General features: G+C 40.0%; 1 non-coding gene and 1 pseudogene across 1 annotated transcript; one reads left to right on the top strand and one right to left on the bottom strand.

Moving 5' to 3' along the window:
- Window positions 1-3631: 3631 nt before the first annotated feature.
- LOC114004604 (U6 spliceosomal RNA) lies at window positions 3632-3736 on the top strand. The gene has a single exon (XR_003546716.1). It is a non-coding gene; the product is annotated as a U6 spliceosomal RNA (small nuclear RNA).
- Window positions 3737-13394: 9658 nt separating this feature from the next.
- LOC102484421 (cytochrome b-c1 complex subunit 7 pseudogene) lies at window positions 13395-13785 on the bottom strand (annotated as a pseudogene).
- Window positions 13786-20547: the final 6762 nt, after the last annotated feature.

The following is a 20547-nucleotide window of genomic DNA, read 5'->3' as shown; positions in this document are numbered from 1 at the left end:
GCAATCCCTTCTCCTCCATTCTCCTCTCGGGATCTTGGGCACGCACGCACACGCGCCCGGCGTGAGTTTTAAGCCACCGGGTCCGGGACACGAACCGCGGTCGACTACGTGGGAATCCAGCGACATAGCCATTACGCTAACTGCTGGTTCCCCATCCAACTGACTTTTGACAAAGTGTACCAGTTACTTCATTGGAAGAAGGAAAACCTCTTTAGCAAATGGTGCTGGAAAAACTGGATTTCCAGCTGCAGAAAGATGAATCTGAACCCATACCTCTCACCACTGACAAAATTCAACTCAAAGTGGATCAAAGTTCTAAACCTAAGACCTCAAACTATAAAACTGCTGTTGGAAAACACTGAGGTAACTCTGGAAGACATTGGGGTAGGCAAAGATGTCTTAAGTAAGATCCCCAAAGCACAGTTAATAATCTCAAAAATAGATAATTAGGATTATATCAGATTAAGAAGTTTCTGCATGGCAAAAGACATGGTAATTAGTGTAAATCAGCAGCTCTCAGAATGGGAAAAGATTTTTGTAAACTGTGTCAAGGGACTGGTAACCAGAATACACAAGGAACTCAAACAGCTGTTCTGAAAAAAGATAATCAAGCCTATTAAAAGGTGGGAGAATGAGTTGGAAAAAACACTCTCTAAGGATGACATGCGAATAGCAAAAAGATATATGAAAAAATGCTCAACATCCCTCATTGTAAAGGAGATGCAGATCAAAACCACAATGAGATACCACCTAACCCCAGTCAGAATGACCAAGATTAAAAAACAAAACAAAACAAAAAATGGTAAGTGCTGGCAGGGATGTGGTAAAAGGGGAACTCTCTTACATTGCTGGTGGGAATGTAAATTGGTCCAGCCACTGTGGAGAACAATTTGGAGATTTCTCAAAGATCTACAAATAGAACTTCCATATGATCCAGCAATACCACTGCTTGGTATCTACCCAAAGGACAGAAGAATCTTTAGTCAGAAAAGTGCTTGCACATCAATGTTTATTGCGGCATTATTTACAATTGCTAAGACATGGAACCAACCCAAATGCCCACGAACAGATGAGTGGATTGAAAAAGTGTGGCACATATACTCTGTGGAATACTACTCAGTCATAAAAAACAACAAGCCCCTGGCCTTTGACAGAAAGTGGAAGAATATGGAAATTTTACTGCTGAGTGAAGCAAGTCAGGCTATGAAAGAGAGACATTGCATGACTCCACTTAATATATACTGATTGTCCATACTCTATGGCCCAAACCGAATGACATAGTAAATGATTGTGAATGCCGGATACGGTGTAAGAACAAGGAGGGTGAAGGAGTAGAGTCTGAGGAAGGACATTACAGAGAAAGGCAAGACATTTTTATGGAACAAAGAAATGGGTTATTATCTGTTGAGCGATAACATTATAGTGCTGTCAACTGGACCCATGCAAAATGTACACGTTGGAATTTTCACTTAGCAAGCCAAGTAACATGATTGAATATATAAAAGAAATTGAAATAATAATAAAAAATAAATAAAAATTTAAAATAAATTTTAAAAACAAGGAAGGAAAAAAAGTAATAATGATACTAAATACTAAATAACTAAGTTGTGACAGTCAAACATTAAGCTGCCAACTCACTTCCATTCATCTGGCATAGGCATTTAAGTGTACTGCATCTCAATAACTTTATTTAGAGGCTTTAAAGTTTTCCTTTCAATTCTCCTAGGGGTGCCTATTAGACACCTGCACCACAGATGGCTCAAAATGCTGACATTCACTCGTTGGCCAAAACATTGAAAGGGATTGTCCTATAGTGGTGAGGTCAGGAAATAAGCAGTGAGGAACAGAGGTCTGGGGCCTTGGAATGGTTGTCTGACACTGCAATAAACCAGAGCAGTAGAAATAAATAGAGCTGAATCACTTACTACCAAGATCAATGCAGTTCAAGCCATATGACATTAAAATTAAATAAATAAACCTATTAAGTTTTACTGACAAACTTCCTATGAATCAGTTTGGTGCCACAGTCCCATAATTTGTGATCTAACTAGTTGAAATATTCCTTTGTTTCCCTAATGAGTTTCTATACAATTAAAAATGCACAAGGGCCGATCTCTTAAGCATGACAAAGTGAGCAGAAAGGATGATACACAAAAATTTGGTCCATTTTTTTTCTACCGTATATAGTTTTGTCACCACCAGTATGAATTTATAAATTATTTTGCTACTTCTTTACACATGGCACTCAGCTGGGCCTTTAAACCATGGTTTTGACTATTAAATATGTGCCAGATACTTTCATTTTAGACATAACACTGGGCCCATTTTAAAGTCAAGGTTTAAAAACAAGAAAAAAATACAAAAGCTCATAGAAGCATTTGCTTTGGGTAAAACAGTATTTTATTGAAGTTAACCTTGATACCAAGTCTGCCTTCAGCAAAGTCCTTTCTCCCAACCACTGCACTATTCCTGACTCTTTCATCCCCCTTCCTATAGGACATGTGCTTTAAAGTTGTCGCCTCTACAGGTCACAGACTAGTACCTGTCCACTCTCTTTTGCTGGGTCCCCCATGGGACTAATGATAACTTGCAGAGTAGCTGGCATGAGTTAGACAATGTTGAAACAGAAGAGGATGAGCAAAATGGTCTTTCTGTGGCTCTGGAGCCCCTTCCTCAAACCAGCAGAGCCACCAGGGCTCGGAGCAGCAGCTCACAACCCGAGGCGACACTACTCAATATGGAATACAGGCAGCTAAGAAAAGAACTGAGAATGATACACAGATAGGGCAGACACGAAATTAAATATTGACACTGCCTCCAGAGCAAAGGTTATGAATACAACAGAAACAGAAGTTTCCTGTTAGAATGAGACTGGGAAAACTGCCCTCACTTATGATTAGATTCAGAAGCCTCCTTGGAGGAGACTCTCAGGTGCCCTCAGCATAAGGAAATGGCCAGTGGCTTTTGCAATGAAGAACTATGATGTCGGCTGGACCTGACTCAAAGGGGGCAAAGTGACACTCCAGGGAGGAAAAGATGATTCTAAGAGAACCTGCAACTACCGAAAGGTACATTATGTGATGACGATAACGGAGCAAAACAAGAGCATCTTTTTGGATCCGTCGACAATTTTTTTAAATGTTCATGGTGCCTGACCCTGTACTAGATGATGAAAGAGCAAAGATGAATAAGTCAGCGTATATTCTCCAAAGAGAGACAAGAGACAAGCATCAATTTAGATGTCACATGCTAACCACTAAGGTGGTGGTCAACACAGAGGCCTGGGGACTCCATGGAGGGGCTCTTCAGTCAGTCTGGAGGTTTGCAGAGTGTTTATTAGAAATAAACCTGAGTGGGACCAGCAGTTAGCATAATGGCTATGTCGCTGGACTCCCATGTAGTCGACCGCGGTTCACGTCCCGAACCTGGTGGCTTAAAACTCACGCCAGGCGCGTGTGCGTGCATGCCCAAGATCCTGAGAGGAGAATGGAGGAGAAGGGATTGTGGCGTGGCCATCCCCCTGGGGGGTGATTTCTCACTTTCTGTCTCTCTTTCTCTGTCTGTCTGGTGAGTGCACGCACCCTATAGCAAAAACCTCTCCAAAAAAAAAGAAAAAGAAATAAACCTGAGTGTTCGCTTCGGCGGCACATATACTAAAATTGGAACAATACAGAGAAGATTAGCATGGCCCCTGCACAAGGATGACACACAAATTCATGAAGTGTTCCATATTTTTTAAAAAAAGAAGAAGAAAAGAATGAAAGAAACCTGAGACTGTTTAGCTGTGTAATCCAGCAGTGAAGAATACCTTGAGTCAGAATGTAAAGGTTCAGATCCTGGTCCTACCACTTACTGCTCTGTAAATGAGGCAAACTACTTAACCTTTATGGGCCTTGGTTTCTTCACCCATAAAATGGAAACAAGAATAGTAGATACTTCATGAGGCTGTTATAAAGATTAAAGTTTAGAGGAGAGTCTGGCACATACAGTAAGTAATCAATAAAAGTTACCTATTTGTATCACTAGACAAAATAGTGAACATTCATTCAACAATTAGAGGGTCAGGGGAATTGGAGGAAGCCTGTCTTGAAATAGCATAGCCTAATATGGCTACCATGCCAATGGAACACTCAAGTAGGGTTCGTAGCAGGCAGCTTCTACAAGCCTAGAGACAGGTCTGGAGCTGGAAAATCACAGCATGGTTGTAGTCATGGGAATGAATGAGATCATCTGAAAAGAGACACAGGGCAAATAGGAAGATGATAACCAAGTTCTTTACAGCCTGAACATCCGTAACTCAGAAGTGGAATGGAGGCAGCAAAAGAAAAAATGGAGGTAGGAGGAAGAAAGCAGTGAGGTAGGAAAACCAGGTGCATGTAATTGGATGAATAAGAGGCGAAAGGACAGCATCAGCAAAGACACAGAGAGAAACAGCAATCTGTGCATTTGGGGGTGGTTCAGAAATGTCTAGCATGCAGTACCTTCTGAGCATAAGGGGAAGATAAAAACTAAGGAAGAGTAAAGGCAGAGGGTGATGAAATTTGTAAGTCAGTTCACAGATAAGGGATGATTAGGAGACTCAGGAAGGTTTTAACCAGGACAGAGGTCTGGCTAGGTGTACATACTAGAGAGCTTTTTTTAACAGCTTTGTGATAAAGTCTATGGATAATGGAATAAAACCCCCTAAATATATCTATGAACTACTCCTTGGAACCTGCGAATACAATGGGTTACATGGCAAAGGTGAATCGAGGTTGCAGGTGGAATTAAGGTTGGTAATCAGATGGCTTAAAAATAGAAATTATATTCTGAATTATCAAAATGTGCCCAATGTAATCACAGGGCCCTTAAAATTGAAAGAAGAAATCAGGAAAGAAAAAAGAAAGAAAGAAAAAAAAAACAGAAAAAAGGGACAGATAAATAGCAGGATGAGAAGAACTAAACCTGCTCCTGCAGGCTTTGAAAACGGAGAAAGGTGCTATGAGCCATGGAAAGTGGGTGGCCTCTGGAAGCCAAAACCAGCAGAAAACAAACCAGATTCTTTTTTTTTTTTTTTTTGGGGCGATTTTCGCTCTACAGGCACGTGCCCTCACCAGACAGACAGAGAGAGACAGAGACAGAAAGCGAGAAATCACCCCCCAGGGAGGATGGTCACGCCACAATCTCTTCTCCTCCAGTCTCCTCCCGGGATCTTCGGCATGCACGCACACGCGCCCGGCGTGAGTTTTAAGCCACCAGGTCCAGGACGCGAACCACGGTCAACTACATGGGAGTCCAGCGACATAGCCATTATGCCAACTGCTGGTTCCCGAAAACAAATCAGATTCTTACTCAGTCTCCAGAAAGTTCAGTTCTGCTAACACCTTGATTGTATCCCAGGGAGATGCACTGGAACTTCTAAACTACAAACGGAATGATAATAAACTCATATTGTTCTACACCACTGAGGTTGTAATTTGTTATTTCAGACTAAGAATCTAATAAAATGTCCTTAGGAGTTAAAAGACTGGAAGCAGAAATTCCAAGTAGAAAATTGTTGCAAAAATGCTGAGGAGAAAAGACCTGTCTTAGGAAAATGGAAATAGGGAAGAGAATGGTGTACTCTGAGCACCCATGGCTTGCCTGCTCCAATGCTCATCAGCACATTCTATTAGGATGCCACGTTGCTCTATTCATGGAAAACAGCCATTTCAGCAAAATTAAGATATGTTCCCACTAGAAAAATACCTGCCTAATGAATTGCATTGGAAAGTCCTACCAAAGGAAGGTTAAGAGTGGCCATACCAGACCTTTAAGTCTGCACCCTTGGACCTGCCTTTTCTTTGATGAATCCTCCCTGTATGTAGAACTTAGTTTTGTATTATTCACAGAGGTTAGAAAAATGTTTTTCTAATTCTTGATTCTCTCCTATATGTTTCACTGACACCTAGAAATGTCAGGCCTACCTTCTTGCCATGCTAATAATTTTCCCTCTTGGGAAGTACCTTCTGCTTTTATATTTTCACACAATTCACATTCACTACAGAACAATTAGAACACAAACAACAAAAGAAAAAGAAAGTAAATCATTTGTAATCCCATCCTCTTGGAGAGAACCTTTTTTTTTTTATTTCCACTTTCAGAGGTATCTTTGAGAATATTATATTAGCATTCATATATATTCATACATGTTATTTTAAAAAGTGGAGCCATACTCTTAGAAAACATTATGCTTTCCTTGCCAAGCAGTATATTATGGGTTTTCCATGAATGTAAACAAACATTTTAAATACAATTCTTAAAGGGTACTATTTTCGATGTAAGCTATATAACCATAGTTTATTTTCTTAGTCCTCTTATTCAGTCCCCAAAAACAGATATCTAGCTTTTTCTTTCCTTTGTCCCCATCTTCTGTGTTTTCCTTCCTTGTCACCTTCTCTTCCAGTTGTTTTCAGTCCTAACGACCTGTTGCCTTTAGGTCGGCCATACCATAGTATGAGAGGTCTTCAAAAAGTTTATTGAAAATGCAAATTATAAACAACTGTGCATGACTTTCAGAAATTTTTGTATCAAAATAAACTTTGTTTAGTTCCAATTTTCCATAAGCTTTTTGGAATCCCCCAGCATATAGCTCCTACTCCCATGACTGCTTTAGGTGGGCTCTCTGATTCCAAGCTATCCTGTGTTTCCCAAATGACTGACTACTCAGACCTCCAGGTCCTTCTGACAAGAATGACACTGCATAACGCAAAAACAAACGTGTGTTTAAAGTAGAACGGACTCGATCTTTGTCAATAATGTAAATTGCAACCAGAAATATACATCTACTTGAAATTTTTTCAGTGCCAAAACATCAATTACTATGACCAGAAAGTCCCCCACTTTATTATTACTTATAGTTTGTAAATTCTGTGTTTATCAATAATTAGAAAACCCTTGCTAAATACCATAGTAGTCCTGGTTCTCTTTGGCTAGTGACAATAAGTACACAAATAAAGCAGCTTTAGGCAAAGGAAAATAAAAGAAGAAAAAAGAAAACAAGTTCTTTTATGTTCCCTAAAGTCAAATATGAGGGCCAGGTGGTGGTGCAGGGGAATCCACAAGAGAAGGTCCTGGGTTGGTTCCCAGTGCCTCCCTCTACACTGGGCATATGTGCACCCAGGATGGCTGAGGCTGGGGGGTGGATTGTGGTATTAAGACCCTGTTAGGGGTGCCTGTCTCTCTTTCTTTCTCTCTCTCAAAAGTGATAAAGAAGCATTTAAAAAAGAATATAATATATACAATTCTTAAAGGGAAAGGTACTAAGTAGAAACTCAAATAACACTAAAAAGCTATCTTTCTTGGTTCTTGGATCTGCTTTCAGGGTGCTGGCTTTAATTTCCAGTAGGAACAATTTCCCCTTAAGACAGCAACAGTAGTTGCAAGCTCAAGTCTAATAGAAGAAAGCTTCCTTCCTCAATATACTCCTCCCCAGATTTTAGAACTGGTTTTATTAGATCACTAGGTTTATCTTGCTATGATTTGGGTATCCCACCAACATTCATGTGTTGAGATTTGATTGTAATGAAATTAAGAAAGTGAAAACTTGATTCAATTACAGTGTTGAAGGATGGGGCCTTTAGGAAGAGATCAGTGACTGGGTGGTTAGGGCAGGGCTTCCAAGATCGTAACCTGGTGGGTTAATAAGGAAAGGCAATGCGGTAGACAGAGACCCCCACATGAACACAGAATGCATTCTGTTCAAGTCCTGCTCTCTGCCTTCTTATAATTCAGATGTGGTCCTGGACCTCGGACCTCAAACTGTGTCTGAATAAATTTCAATTCTCTCAAATTATCCAGACACAGGTATTTTTCAATTATTAGCAATAGAATAGACTAGATGGCACTTGTGTCTAAACCAATTCCTGTGGCCCAGAGGACAAATAAGCCCGTGGGCTTGATGAGAACTGGATAACAGGCCTCCTGTGCTAAGTACTAAATATGGCCAAAGAAATCAGGTACAATGGCTGCTCCGACCCGGGGGGGACAGCCGAACAGGTTTCCTGAGTGAAGGAGTGAGAGCCGGGACAAGCGGCGTAGTGTTACAACACGGAGACGACAGTGTCGTCCGTTTATTGTGGGCAGCACAATACAGCACAGAGACGATGCAGTGTCACAGCTCTTAAGGGTCACATCGTCTACTGTGAGCAGCACAGAGACAACGCAGTGTCACAGCTCTTAAGGGTCGCGTCGTCTACTGTGAGCAGCATGGAGATGACGCGGTGTCATAGCTCTTCAGGGTTATCCGGAGACGATGTAGTGTTACAACTCTTCAGGGTCTCCCAGGTCATCTGGAGAAGATGCAGTGTCAGCTCTTCAGGATCTTCAGGGTCGTCTGGAGACTGCGCGGTGTTTCAACTCTTCAGGCTCTTCAGTTGTTGTCTTCCTGGTTGTTGTTGTTGTCTTCGTCATCTTGGTCATCTTCGTTGTCTGGCTACTGTGGGCCAGGCATCGTGGTTATATACACTCTGGTGGGTTGTAAACGGTGGGGCATGATTGGTTGTAAACGGTGGGCTGTGCAAACGGTGGGTCGTGATTGGTTGTTAATGGTGGGTTATGATTGGTTGCTTTTGGACCAATCATGAGGTGCCGGATATGCAAATTTGAGGGATTCTAGTGGCCAATCAGAGCAAGGTTTCGAAGGTCAGGTTTTTGGAAGGGAACCAATCATGGTAATTGTTTGCTCTCTGAGAAACCTCGGCAGACTGGCTGGTGTGCAGCCTCCCACAAATGACCAGGATAAAAACAGATGTTGTGTAAGCAAAACAACAGACAGCCATGCAAGGATGAACTCTATGATAGTGACCTTAACTACTGTCTCAAACATCTGAGAATCTACTCCAAGCTTTCTATTGTGAAAAATGAGCAAGAACTCCCAGAAGTGCCCAAGATTTCATATACAATGCATTGGTGGACTATAAATGTATCTCCTTCACAAATAGGCAAAATGTTAAAGCAGCATTATAGACAGCTATGTCTGTCACTTATTTTTAATACAAAAATTAATGGCTATTTCCTGAACAAAGATTGAAATAAATCCAAATTTTAGCCCTGAAAAGAGAGAAGTCTGATCAAAGATAAATTTCAACAAGAAGGCTGAAATTGTTTGACTTGAATAACAAACTGAAATTATAAAATTTTTGAACGTGAGTCATCTTACTATTGAAGCAACTTCTCATTTTGATAGCAACTTGTCCTAAAAAAAAAAAAAAAAAAAAAAAAAGACTCATAAAGGCATTTGGCTGCAAAGAATCAGAGTACTCATCTTTCACCTTGACAGACAGGCAGTCAGGCTTCTATCAAGGAACATAAGAATACTCCAAGATTTGAGTTAAATTCACGTTGTACTATTTCCTTTGTCCTCAAATCCATGAGATCATCTTTGGCAAAGACTGTATCACTGATGCACTGATGTCAGCAAGGAAAGGATTAATAATCTGTGCTTTAATTTAAAGGTCTTTCAAGTAGAAGCAACCTTCAAATGAGTTCTGCAGTGTTTCCAAAGGTCTGCGGTTTCTGCCCATAGAAAGATCAATTGACAAGACATAATCATACTGGGCTCCAACATGGAGGATCAATTTTTCCAGCAATGGAATTTATATAGGTATCTACTTCTTTTAAAGTGACAATCTAATTTTAAAAAATATCTGGTCGTCATGGTGAGAGTTGAAAAACAAAAATGTATACCTAATAAATGTATGTATACACACACACGCTCAAAAAATAAACCACTATGGGAACCAGCAGTTAGTGTAATGGCTATGTCGCTGGACTCCCACGTAGTCGACAGCGGTTCGCGTCTCGGACCCGGTGGCTTGAATCTCACGCCGGGCGCGTGTGCGTGCGTGCCCAAGATCTCGAGAGGAGAATGGAGGAGAAGGGACTGCGGCGTGACCATCCCCCCTGGGGGGTGATTTCTCGCTTTCTGTCTCTACGTCTCTGTCTGTCTGGCAAGCGCACGCACCCTATAGCGAAAACCTCTCCAAAAATAAAAAAATTAAAAAAATAAAAAAAATAAACCACTAAAGAATTAATTCCTGACAGGTGGTATGGTGGTTATAGCGCTGGATTACCACATGGTAGACCATGGCTTGAGTCTTGGACCTGGTGGCTTGCTTTCTGACTTTCCCTTTCTTTTTCTATCTCTCTCTGGTCAAATATTTTTTTACCCCCCCCTGCCAAAAATAAAAAAAAAAAAAAAAAAAAAAAAAATTGAAATTAAATAAATAATTCTTAAAAAAAAAAAAAAGAATTCCTCACTACCAAATACTCCAAGTCAGTTTTCTATTTATCTATGTAAAGAATTGTTTTATATTTATCCCTATTGCTCAATTAGATGCTTCAAATTTTTTATATCTAGGAATATAAGTAATTTCTTTTTTTTTTTAATTTGGAGAGGTTTTTGCTATAGGGTGTGTGCGCTCGCCAGAAAGACAGAGAGAGAGAGAAAGCAAGAAATCACCCCCAAGGGGGGATGGCCACGCCTCAATCCCTTCTCCTCCATTCTCCTCTTGGGATCTTGGGCACACATGCAGATGCACCCACCGTGAGTTTAAGCCACCGGGTCTGGGACTTGAACTGCAGTCGACTACATGGGAGTCCAGCAACATAGCCATTACGCTAACTGCTGGTCCCAGAATTTAAGTAATTTCTGACAGTAGGAAATTTAATACCATTTCATAACTATGTAATATATGCATATTATCATATATATCTATAGGTATATGTATGTTTCTTACAAAATTTTTCCCATTTTTTAATATAAATTCCATGAGAATAAGGTCTTTGTTCTCTTCACTACTATATCCCTCTTAATCAAAGATATAAAGTCATGTGTATCCATCAGTTTCATCAGCCCAAAAAAAGACTTACATTTTTCTCACTATCTGGCTGTTCTGCACCCTATTTATGAAGTTCAAAACATGGTAAAAAAAAGAAAAGGAGTATCATTTACTATTTCCCCAAAACCACAAATTTCTGAAGAAAAGTTAAGTAGATTAAGGCAAGGAGAGTAGAAGGGGCTATTCTTCTTGGCTATATGACCAGAACCATAGTAAATAAGGGGAAGAAAAGGAGGGAATGAGGTTGGACCAGATTGTGTACAACCCATAGGCCATGGAAAGAATTTGAATCTGGTTCTGGGGATGATTGGAAACCCCTGGAGGGTTTTGACCTCCAAGTATAACAAGGGTTGATTTACAGCTTAAAAGGCTTATTCTGCTACAGTATGAAGATCAAGTTAGAAAGTGCAAAGATGGAAGAAGGGAGATTATTAGGAGGCCTCCTAAGTACAGAGAGACAATGGTAGATACCTGGGTAAAAGCAGTGGAGGTGGATAACATTTCTGAAGATAAAACCAGGCCAACAGGTCTGGTTGAAAGACTGAATATAGAATGTGAAGAAAATGAAAGAGTAAAGGATAACTCCAAGCTTTCTGGTCTCAATAAACAAATGGTGCCACTTTATGCACCTGGTGAATACTGGAGGAAGGGCAGGTATAGGGAGAAACCATGAGTATATCTTAGACATGTCCAATTAGAGATGTCTCCTGGACACTCAAGTGACGATGCTGATTGGATAAATGAGTCTGGATTTCAGGTCAACCCTGGAAATAAAAATAGGCAGTCCTAAGAGTATGTTAAAATAGTTGCATGAGACTGAATGAGATCCCCTCATATAGACCGCATGATTCAGCAGCAATGTGGAGCTTTGCTTTACCAAAACAACGAAAATAGATATGTTTCATCTGTGCTTCATCTGGGTTTGGAGTCCAAGCTTTTCCTTCCATTTGGAGTTTTGCCTAACAAAGAAAGTTTGCCTGGGCCCAAAGCTTTAGAAGTCATGAGGCCCCTCCAACTCTAAAGTGATACAACAAAATATTACAAAGGAATTAATGTTCTCGCAAATTGAAATAAATTATAACTCCCTATAATTATTTTTAATGTGTCAATAACCTTTAAATTTTCCAAAAGGTCTCCCAAAATAAGAAAAACAAGATAGGCTATCCCAACAGATCCACATAATTTCATCTATTTGCATGCAAATGAAACACGACCTGATTTCTCCAAAACCTGCTCCAAAATATTAGATTTGCCAAGAAATCTGGAGCTTTTCCATTTGTGTGTAGATTCTTTTTCTGTGTACAACAACACACAAGTTTGCAGACAAGGCTATGTTGGGCAAATCCAGGTTTTGGCTCAGGCTTTTAAATTGAATAAGCCTTTTTTTTTTTTCCATAAAGATTCATTTTGCCTGCTATATTTTCAACATCCATATATAAGTTCCTCCCTTCAGGTTTATTAACTTCAAGTTTCCTTTGGCAAAAAATAAATCTCTCCTAAAGAACAATGGTCTTATTTTCTTTTTTTAAATTGAATAAGCCTTTTTTTTTTTCCATAAAGATTCATTTTGCCTGCTATATTTTCAACATCCATATATAAGTTCCTCCCTTCAGGTTTATTAACTTCAAGTTTCCTTTGGCAAAAAATAAATCTCTCCTAAAGAACAATGGTCTTATTTTCTTTTCTTTGTCATTTTTCACTTGAGGCTATACACAGTGTAAATGAAATCCAGTGTCCATATTCATAACATAATCATAACAGTAGAGTATATTTTCTTTAATTTCCCTAGTGTGAAATTGTTTAATTTCAAAACATGAAAGCAGTAATAATTACATATTACTTAACAGTATATATCAATATTTCATTCCACCCTATTCTTTGTCTCTTATATGACTTTTATTTTTTTTTATTAATTCATTATAGAGAATGAGTCTGTGTGCACATGCATGAAAAGAGGAGACAAAGAAGCATCTTTGACAAGGTCTTGTCACACTATGATCCCCTTCTGCTGGCCCTACAACTGATCAGGATCTTAGGTACATGAGCACACACCTAGGGAGTTTCAGTTTGACCAGGCCAGGGATTTGAACTCATGGTAAACCATGTGGCTTCCAACACTGCAGTCTAGCATGCTACACACTGCACCATAAAGGCTGGACCTGAAGGAAAATCTTAAAAGTTATAAGAAAAAAGTTTTTTTTTTCATTTCGTTTTCTTTTATGCATTCAATCACATTATTATTTGGCTTACAAAATGGATATTTCAACAGGTGAACATTTCTCCCTAGTACAGTTGATAAAACTACAAAATATCTTCAACAGATAATACCATATTTCTTTGTGCCATTAATGCTTTGCCTCCCTATTTTTCTTCTAAATGTCCTTCCTCAGACCCTCCTCAAGTTTTTGGCTAGCCCATCAATCCCCTCAAGTCTATAGAGAATCTTTTTTTGTTGTTTTTGTTTATAATAGACATTTATTTAAAGTAATACACCTGCCGACCAAATTATTTTTAAATTAAACTTTTGAGGTTCGACCCCCCACTTCATGAAAATACTTTAAGAACAACCGCATCCACGACTGCAATCTAGTTACTTCTTTGCCCACTCTTCTCTCTCTTTTCTTTCCCAAATAACCTCTTTTAGATATGGTTCAAGGTAGAAATTATCCTCCTCGTATTTTGTCCACTGCTCTTTAGGCAATATCTGCTGCCTCATGGTCAAGTCCAGGGCTCTCTTCATGCGAAACACCCTGTCATTATAAAGGTTCTCAGGAAGTCTTCTTATGGCTTCCTTCACATCTTCATTCTCGTATATCGTATCATCTTGCATTAACCCCAGTTTATTGAATCCTACAGTATTGAAATACCATTTTCAAATACCATCCAGCCACCGACCTGATGCTAAAACGGCCGACATGCTCGCCATTTTGACCCGAGCAAGTCTATAGAGAATCTTTATAGATTAAAGTGTAAAGTAAGTTTTCATACTTCCATCAAAACAAACTGTATTCCCAGAACCCATTATTCATTTGTCCTCTCCACAGATATTCGGCAAACATGTCCTATGGACTGGACAGTAAGGCTCTGGGGATATAGCAGCAAGCCAGACAAAATTTTTACATTCATAAACTCACATTTTGGTAGTAGAGACAGACAAACTTATAAACACATATATATATGTTCATGTGGTGAAAAATATCATGAGAAAGAGATATAAATAAATTTGAGCTATCTAGCTATCTGTAGAGTGAGGTTAGGAAAGATTTTTAGAGATTTTTACATTGAGCCAAAATCTGGATGAAATGGGGATGGGGAAGGATGAAGTGCTATATTCTGTAATAGAACTTATTTCATCCTATCTATGTTCCTACTGCACTTTTTATCATCATTTGTTAATTTCACAGATATTTGAGTGCCTACTACTCAAGAAATCCTTGGCACTATTCCTACTACCGTAGCCTTAGTTCATCCTGTTTCTGTCTGCTCCTATCAGAGATTACAATGACAAGGAGCAGGTCTTATTCATCTCTGTAGCTCCTGTAGCGTTGGCATATTTGGGAATAAAGTGTGTGATGGACAGATGAACAGTGGGTAAATGAATGGATATCCCCAAACTTGATTCTTCCAGGCATCAAAACTATTATATTCTTTGCTGCTTCCAGAGTCAATGTACATCTTCTCTCAGGAGAAAACCAAGGTTACACAGACTCCTTGTAGAGCACTCAGCACAATAAATCAGGTTAGGCCCACTGGGAAATAAAGGTTTAGAGTAAAAAGAAATCTTTGATTAAAAATGTAGTTCATTATTCAACACTCTTTGCTAGACAGCAAACATAGAGGCCATAAACTTTGTCTTAACTCAATAATTCAAGAGCTTCCAAAACACAGGGCAATACAAACTGACTCTTTTGAAATCGTACCCAACAAGTGATTCACTGGTCATAAGTACACACAATGTCACACTTGTGTGAGAGCTGTCAATGCAACAGCAGTAAGCAAAATAAAAAAGGAGTTTAGTAATCCAATCCTAGCCTCCAATTTTAAAGAAGCCCACATATTCCCCTTTTCTCATGCATAATTCTGTTTCTCAGTGCTTTATGTAAGCCTTTTAAAATTAGAGGTAAGGTTTGATAAATCTTTAGTCTCCCAGCATGGCATGTGTACCCAGAGAAGTAATACTAAACATTAACTGGTTGATCAAAAATAGTTATAAACTAGCCTTAAAACTTGAAGACACAGAACTCCCATAATCATGTGAAAATATACAAGACAGTAATGAATTTGCAGTTGGATTTTTGCCAGGATCCCTTGTAAGGTACAATCCAATGCTTTCCCAATAATTTTCTGCCTCTGTAATCACTTGGTAAATTGTAGCAATAATGCATTTGTTTTCTCCTAACTGCCCTTTTTTGAAGGAATGCAGACAATATTCCTCATGTAAACCCCCGTTTCTGTTGTTTTAAAGATCAAACATCCTTTCACCTGAGAAGCACAGAGGGGCTGGTTTCCCTGGTAACATAATTTGCTTCCAGTTCAATGGAACATCAAGTTCTTTTTCACAGGTTCACTGCACTGAGTGGCCAATCCCGGCTCAGAGAGCCCCACTTCCTTTGCAAAAGCACTATAAAAAAAAAGTCTGTTGCTAAGGTGTTTTTGTTATGGTTAAATGAACCTCTTAAATATTGATTTTAATGCTTTCAATTTTTTAAGCTGCTTTTTCTTAAATGCTAGGGCACAGCTCCTCTGAGCCTCTTATTCATATGCCTTGGCTCTTTCATTTCAATGATGCAAATCCACTGGCATCTTCTTTTGCAGATTTTTCAACAGAAAACAATTGTCTCACTGAATGTGGATGGGCTTGAGAGAGCACCTGCTTGTCCAACTCTGGTGTGATAGATCCAGAGCTACAGCAATGTGATGGCCCTCTAAATTGGCCAAACTGTTTTTTCTCCATCTACAATACTCAAATGTATCTATGTCAGGGCTTCAAGGCAAGGGTTTTGAACTATCCTAGGAAGTTTCTTCTGATAGCAGGTCATCAAACCCAGTTAGGTTCTAGTCTTTATGCAGGCCTTTAAATTCATCTTCTGCATCCATTTCAGAGGCTTCTAGGTACCCAGTTGGAATTCCTATTAAATATTTGTCCATTAGGATAGAAGATGGTCTGAAAGAACAACCTACACATTTTACTCAGAAATATTTAGGTAGATAAAGTCAAACTGCTACCTGCATACATAGTCAATAGGCAAGAAACTGTTTGACAGCAAAATCCCAGTAAAATAGCATGCTCTTTCTAAAGGACCAGCAGCAAATTGGGGTACCACTTGATAATGAAAACAGAAAACAAATACAGGAAAACAGTTTCTGCAAAAAATGATGGAAAGCTATTTAATACTCTACATGGAGGTGTATTACCTTACTTCTCCAAAGTGAGCTTCAAGTTTTGGTACATGGGACATTCTGCATAAAGTATTAAGATAATATGATGTCATATTTCAAAAAACAAAAATTATGTAGAGTTAGAGTGTCTATTTTTATATGAATATGAATGATAGCTAGTAGGAACAGAAATAGCTATCACAGAGAAATTCAGTTGTCAAATCTGAGGCAGAAATAATTCTGTTTTTTTAAGTCTGAACTTACAGTTAATGCGAACAGAAATTGAGAACGTTTACTAATTGAACAGCCGTCACTGTTTCGACAAGCAACAAAATCGGTGTGATTCATGGTTCAGCACAGAGTGTGGACAGGGACAAGGCACATCACAGAATGTGCAGAGGCAGCTTAGAAGAAAGAAACACACCAGGTCTAGACAAGACCAAGGACACTGCTAAAGGCTGCCTTGGCCATTCTTGATAAAGGCTCCACAAATAAATATTCTGGTGAAGAACAACTGATCGTTAACTCCAGATACTACCATTTATATTACACACAGTTTCTTTCCGTTTTAGAGGAAAGCAGGAGAGTGGGTTGAATGGTAGGCCCCAGAAAGATATATCCAGAACTCATAACTTGGGAAAGAAAGAGGGTCTCGGGACCAGCAGTTAGCATAATGTCTATGTCGCTGGACTCCCACGTAGTCGACCGTGGTTCAAGTCCCGGACCCGGTGGCTTAAACTCACACCGGGCACATGTGCATGTGTGCCCAAAATCCCAAGAGGAGAATGGAAGAGAAGGGATTGCGGCATGGCCATCCCCCCTGGGGGGTGATTTCTCACTTTCTGTCTCTCTGTCTCTCTCTGTCTGTCTGGCGAGCGCACGCGCCCAGCCCTATAGCAAAAAACCTCTCCAAAAAAAAAAAAAAAAAGAGGGTCTTTGCAGATGTAATTAAGTTAAGCATCTTGAGATAAGATCATCCTGGATGATCCAGGTGGGTCCTAAATCCAACAGCAAGTGTCCTTCTAAGAGACCTAAGGTGAGGGGGTATACAGGAAGAAGAAAGGAAAGCCATGTGAAGACAGAGAGAGATGGAATGTATGCAGCCACAGTCAAGGAACATGTGGAAACATCGGAAGAAGCAAGGAGAGATTCTCCCCTGGAGCTTTCAGAGAAAGTCTGGCACTGCCAACACTTTGATTTCAGACTCTATAACAGAAAGAATGAGTATCTTTGGTTCTGAAACACCAAATTTATGACCATTTGTTATGGAAGCCCCAGGAAATAAGTAGTAAATACTGTATACAGAATGGAAGCAGCACTCTTATGGGGTTTTAAAGTTAGCATATGAAATGAAAATTGCACACAGTCTAACTTGCCTTAAAAATCCTTTGTCTTGGGGGACCAGCAGTTGGTATAATGGCTATGTAGATGGATTTCCATGTAGCCAGTTATGGTTCGAGTCCCAGTCCGGTGGCTTAAACTCAAGCTGGGCGAGTGTGCGTGCATGCCCAAGATCCCAAGAGGAAAATGGAGAAGCAATTACAGTGTGGCCATCCCCGCTGGGGGGTGATTTCTCACTTTCTGTCTCTCTGTCTCTCTCTGTCTTTCTGGAGAGCACATGTACCCTGTAGCAAAATTTTTCCCAAAAAATTCCTTAGTCTTGGGGCCAGCAGGTGGTGTAGCAGCTTTGTTGCTAGGCTTCCACATGGTCAACCATGGTTTGAGTCCCAGACCCAGTGGCTTAAAAATCACTCTGGGCATGTATGTGGGAAAATTCTCTGGGAGGAGAGTGGAGAAGAAATTGCAGCATGGTCATCCCCCCAGGCGGGGAAGGAGGAATAGGGGGAGCACGGGGAGTGATTTCTTACTTTCCGTCTCTGTCTGTCTGTCTGTCTGTCACTGTCTCTCTCTCTCTCTCTCTCTCTCTGGCAAGTGCACACGCCCTAAGACAGAAAACCTCTTAAAAAAAGCCCTTTGTCTTACTCTGAAATTACTCACAAAAATATCCACTATGCTCATTTTAACTTAGTGCTTAAAACGGGTTGCTGCTTCCTGTCTGAACACCAGATGTAGAATCTCACTTGAGTCAGAAAGAAATCCCGTACCGCTAAGCACTAGATTTCCAGCCAGGGAGGAAGGCTCAGTCTGCACCACCAAGAGGGTGACATGGGCAGACCCTCCTTCTACTCCTGTTCACTTGCAAGCAAATGTTCGTTGGGAAAATTTAGGAAGCCAAACTGCCTGCTTATTAAAAGCATTCTTTTTATACATATTTTACTTCAAATTATCAAGTGCTTATATTCAAACCCCAATAATTTAGATGTTTATTTGACTCTTAGTTCTCATCATGCTATAACCCAGTATTTCCTAATTTCATGGGACTTAAAATTATCCCAAGGGATGGTAGTGTCTTAAACACAGGCCTGGCCTCAGAAGAGTCTGATTCAAAAGGTCTACGGCAAGCTGAGACTCAATTTCTAATGAGCAGCAGATCAGGCTAGTTTGTCGATCGCTGCTTAGTTCATACTATTTATTTGATTCCTCTCAGCTTGGACTTGTTGTCTTTATGAAGTTTCGAATGAAGGAATACATTATGATTTCATAAGCAGCTAAACCTCACACACTCACATTAGCTTTGCAGTCACCATGCCGGTGGAGAAACTGGACAAAAGGCCAGACAGGTAAGCAGCAGACTTTGAAGAACAACTGCTTTCCTGCCCTGCGATGGTGTCCCATGACCTCACTCAGGTAAAGAATGAATCTACGAGATACCCATATAAAGGATCAATAAAGTCTTAAAGTCACAAAGTATTTGAAAAAAGAGGCTATGAAATCAAAACTGTATGGCTATACACATCCCTCCACCTAAGCATCAAAGGAGTCCTACACACTTTGCACTCTTTGCTTAAGGTCTTAAAAGCTCTAAGACTACCTGAGTCTCTCTGTAAGAACATGGTCGTCTGCTCACTTTATTCAAATAGAACTTCAAAGAAAAGAAAAAGGAAATTTATAGAGAAAGGACACTGTGGTAGCCAGCCCTCCAGATGGACCCCAATGATCCCCACCTCCTGATATTCATATAGGCTATAGAAGTCTCTTCTATAGACTTCCTACATCGTGTACAGGTTAACAATGTGATCAAGGGAATGAGGATGACCTGTCATTTCTGAGAAGTGGGTGGGTCATAAAGGATACAGTGGCTTTTGTCTTGCCCTCTCTTTTGGATCATATACTCTAGGAAAAGTAGTCCATGACACAAGCAGCCCTGTGGAAAGGCCTGCATGGTGAGGAACCGTGGCCTCCAGCCAACAGCCATGAGAGTGAGTCTACCAGGAAGTGACTCTACTTGGAAGCCACAACTGATATTCTAACTGAGCCTCACAGGAGACCCTGAGCCAGACCATGCCGCTTAGTCACTCCCACATTCCTGAGAGCAGAAACTGAAATAATAAGTAGTGTTTTAAGCTGCCAATTTGAGGGCTAATACTGTTGCATGGTGAAAGATATCTAATGCAGATCTCATTTTAAAGTAAAGTGTATTTTGTTGGCAATAATCACTTATAAGCATGTCATCTCCAGTTAATGTACAGGTCTCACACCAGAAACACAGCAGGTGTTTTCACTGCAAGTATTCAAAACAGCTATAACTAAGGATAAAATGATCAGATAATTAAAAGTCATTTGTATTCATCACTTAATCCAAGAACCAAGTGGCTATTGAGGGAATTGAATCATTCTGTTCAACTCACCTTGCCCATAGTGCAGTTCTTTTCATTTTAAGGACAAAGGGATGGATAGACATACTTACCTATGCCTCAACCAGGCTTCTAGAGCAGAAATTCTATGTTCTTTGATACCTATCACAACTTTTAGCACAGGGTTTGGGTGACAGGCACTTAAAATATGAATTCATTTTTGGGATCAACAGATGGCATAATGGTTATGTCACTGGACTCCCATGTAGCCAAATGTGGTTTGAGCCCAGACCTGGCAGCTTAAAACTCATGCCAGGCACGTGTGCATGCATGCCCAAGATCCCAAGAGGAGAACAGAGGAGAAGAGATTGCAGCATGGCCATCCCCCCTCAGGGGTGATTTCTGACTTTCCGTGTCTCTGTTTCTCTCTGTCTCTCTGGCGAGTGCACATGCCAGATAGCAAAAATTTCTCTAAATATATATATATATATATATTAATTCATTTTTAAGGTGATTTCCAGATTTTATAATGTGAATTCTGACAGGAGGTGCTATGTACATCATGTATCAGAGCCCTGCAGAGCTCCTAGCACATAATAAGTAGAGAAAGGAAC

This window comes from Tupaia chinensis, unplaced genomic scaffold, assembly GCF_000334495.1.
Source record: "Tupaia chinensis unplaced genomic scaffold, TupChi_1.0 Scaffold138921_1, whole genome shotgun sequence".
Lineage (NCBI taxonomy): Eukaryota > Metazoa > Chordata > Mammalia > Scandentia > Tupaiidae > Tupaia > Tupaia belangeri.
This window is presented reverse-complemented; position numbering and strand designations above follow the sequence as displayed.